A 2,500-nucleotide genomic window follows, 5' to 3' on the forward strand; every position below is an offset into this window, starting at 1 on the left:
CGTAAGCTGCCAGGGCGACTGAAAAGATCCTATTTGAAGGCGACGCAGGCCAAACTAGACTCCAGCAAAAAGTGTCAAACAGCGCCCTCTGCTTTCAGGCAAGAGCAGAAACCATAAAAAGCTTACAGCACCTGGTATTCCCAGGCGGTCTCCCATCCAAGTACTAACCAGGCCCGCCCCTGCTTAGCTTCCGAGATCGGGGGTTTTCAGGGTAGTATGGCTGTAAGCTGCCAGGGCAACTGAAAAGATCCTATTTGAAGGCAACGCAGGCCAAACTAGACCCCAGCAAAAAGTGTCAAACAGTGCCCTCTGCTGTCAGGCAAGAGCAGAAACCATAAAAAGCTTACAGCACCTGGTATTCCCAGGCGGTCTCCCATCCAAGTACTAACCAGGCCCGCCCGTGCTTAGCTTCCTACATTGGACGAGATCGGGCGTTTTGAAGGTAGTATGGCTGTAAGCTGACAGGTCAACTGAAAAGATCCTATTTGAAGGCGACGCAGGCCAAACTAGACTGCAGCAAATAGCGTCAAACAGCGCCCTCTGCTGTCAGGCAAGAGCAGAAACCATAAAAAGCTTACAGCACCTGGTATTCCCAGGCGGTCTCCCATCCAAGTACTAACCAGGCCCGCCCCTGCTTAGCTTCCGAGATTGGACGAGATCGGGCATTTTCAGGGTAGTATGGCCGTAAGCTGCCAGGGCAACTGAAAAGATCCTATTTGAAGGCGACGCAGGCCAAACTCGACTCCAGCAAAAAGTGTCAAACAGCGCCCTCTGCTGTCAGGCAAGAGCAGAAACCATAAAAAGCTGACAGCACCTGGTATTCCCAGGCGGTCTCCCATCCAAGTACTAACCAAGGCCCGCCCCTGCTTAGCTTCCGAGATCGGGCACTTTCAGGGTAGTATGGCCGTAAGCTGCCAGGTCAACTGAAAAGATCCTATTTGAAGGCGACGCAGGCCAAACTAGACTCCAGCAAAAAGTGTCAAACAGCGCCCTCTGCTGTCAGGCAAGAGCAGAAACCATAAAGGCTTATAGCACCTGGTATACCCAGGGAGTCTCCCATCCAAGTACTAACCAGGCCCTCCCCTGCTTAGCTTCCGAGATCGGGCGTTTTCAGGGTAGTATGGCCGTAAGCTGCCAGGTCGACTAAAAAGATCCTATTTGAAGGTGACGCAGGCCAAACTAGACTCCAGCAAAAAGTGTCAAACAGCGCCCTCTGCTGTCAGGCAAGAGCAGAAACCATAAAAAGCTTACAGCACCTGGTATTCCCAGGCGCTCTCCCATCCAAGTACTAACCAGGCCCGCCCCTGCTTAGCTTTCGAGATCGGGCGTTTTCATGGTAGTATGGCCGTAAGCTGCCAGGTCAACTGAAAAGATCCTATTTGAAGGCGACGCAGGCCAAACTAGACTCCAGCAAAAAGTGTCAAACAGCGCCCTCTGCTGTCAGGCAAGAGCAGAAACCATAAAAAGCTTACAGCACCTGGTATTCCCAGGCGGTCTCCCATCCCGGTACTAACCAGGCCCGCCCCTGCTTAGCTTCCGAGATCGGACGAGATCATGCATTTTCAGGGTAGTATGGCCGTAAGCTGCCAGGGCGACTGAAAAGATCCTATTTGAAGGCGACGCAGGCCAAACTAGACTCCAGCAAAAAGTGTCAAACAGCGCCCTCTGCTGTCAGGCAAGAGCAGAAACCATAAAAAGCTTACAGCACCTGGTATTCCCAGGCGGTCTCCCATCCAAGTACTAACCAAGGCCCGCCCCTGCTTAGCTTCCGAGATCGGGCACTTTCAGGGTAGTATGGCCGTAAGCTGCCAGGTCAACTGAAAAGATCCTATTTGAAGGCGACGCAGGCCAAACTAGACTCCAGCAAAAAGTGTCAAACAGCGCCCTCTGCTGTCAGGCAAGAGCAGAAACCATAAAGGCTTATAGCACCTGGTATACCCAGGGAGTCTCCCATCCAAGTACTAACCAGGCCCTCCCCTGCTTAGCTTCCGAGATCGGGCGTTTTCAGGGTAGTATGGCCGTAAGCTGCCAGGTCGACTAAAAAGATCCTATTTGAAGGTGACGCAGGCCAAACTAGACTCCAGCAAAAAGTGTCAAACAGCGCCCTCTGCTGTCAGGCAAGAGCAGAAACCATAAAAAGCTTACAGCACCTGGTATTCCCAGGCGCTCTCCCATCCAAGTACTAACCAGGCCCGCCCCTGCTTAGCTTTCGAGATCGGGCGTTTTCATGGTAGTATGGCCGTAAGCTGCCAGGTCAACTGAAAAGATCCTATTTGAAGGCGACGCAGGCCAAACTAGACTCCAGCAAAAAGTGTCAAACAGCGCCCTCTGCTGTCAGGCAAGAGCAGAAACCATAAAAAGCTTACAGCACCTGGTATTCCCAGGCGGTCTCCCATCCCGGTACTAACCAGGCCCGCCCCTGCTTAGCTTCCGAGATCGGACGAGATCATGCATTTTCAGGGTAGTATGGCCGTAAGCTGCCAGGGCGACTGAAAAGATC

The 2,500-nt window shown here is 52.6% G+C and overlaps 3 non-coding genes and 9 pseudogenes across 3 annotated transcripts; all 12 read right to left on the bottom strand.

The window, feature by feature from the left end:
* LOC131122547 (5S ribosomal RNA) overlaps positions 1-7 on the bottom strand; it is a 119-nt pseudogene extending 112 nt beyond the window's left edge.
* A 112-nt stretch (positions 8-119) lies between these two features.
* On the bottom strand, positions 120-228 carry LOC131122668 (5S ribosomal RNA; annotated as a pseudogene).
* Positions 229-340: 112 nt separating this feature from the next.
* LOC131123552 (5S ribosomal RNA) lies at positions 341-459 on the bottom strand (annotated as a pseudogene).
* A 112-nt stretch (positions 460-571) lies between these two features.
* Positions 572-690, bottom strand: LOC131121021 (5S ribosomal RNA). Its single transcript, XR_009127560.1, has one exon. It is a non-coding gene; the product is annotated as a 5S ribosomal RNA (ribosomal RNA).
* Positions 691-802: 112 nt separating this feature from the next.
* Positions 803-912, bottom strand: LOC131123765 (5S ribosomal RNA; annotated as a pseudogene).
* Positions 913-1,023: 111 nt separating this feature from the next.
* Positions 1,024-1,132, bottom strand: LOC131123701 (5S ribosomal RNA; annotated as a pseudogene).
* Positions 1,133-1,244: 112 nt separating this feature from the next.
* On the bottom strand, positions 1,245-1,353 carry LOC131123840 (5S ribosomal RNA; annotated as a pseudogene).
* Positions 1,354-1,465: 112 nt separating this feature from the next.
* On the bottom strand, positions 1,466-1,584 carry LOC131121370 (5S ribosomal RNA). Its single transcript, XR_009127881.1, has one exon. It is a non-coding gene; the product is annotated as a 5S ribosomal RNA (ribosomal RNA).
* A 112-nt stretch (positions 1,585-1,696) lies between these two features.
* LOC131123469 (5S ribosomal RNA) lies at positions 1,697-1,806 on the bottom strand (annotated as a pseudogene).
* Positions 1,807-1,917: 111 nt separating this feature from the next.
* LOC131123702 (5S ribosomal RNA) lies at positions 1,918-2,026 on the bottom strand (annotated as a pseudogene).
* A 112-nt stretch (positions 2,027-2,138) lies between these two features.
* On the bottom strand, positions 2,139-2,247 carry LOC131123841 (5S ribosomal RNA; annotated as a pseudogene).
* Positions 2,248-2,359: 112 nt separating this feature from the next.
* Positions 2,360-2,478, bottom strand: LOC131121371 (5S ribosomal RNA). The gene has a single exon (XR_009127882.1). It is a non-coding gene; the product is annotated as a 5S ribosomal RNA (ribosomal RNA).
* Positions 2,479-2,500: the final 22 nt, after the last annotated feature.

This window comes from Doryrhamphus excisus, chromosome 2 (assembly GCF_030265055.1).
Source record: "Doryrhamphus excisus isolate RoL2022-K1 chromosome 2, RoL_Dexc_1.0, whole genome shotgun sequence".
In the NCBI taxonomy this organism is placed as follows: domain Eukaryota; kingdom Metazoa; phylum Chordata; class Actinopteri; order Syngnathiformes; family Syngnathidae; genus Doryrhamphus; species Doryrhamphus excisus.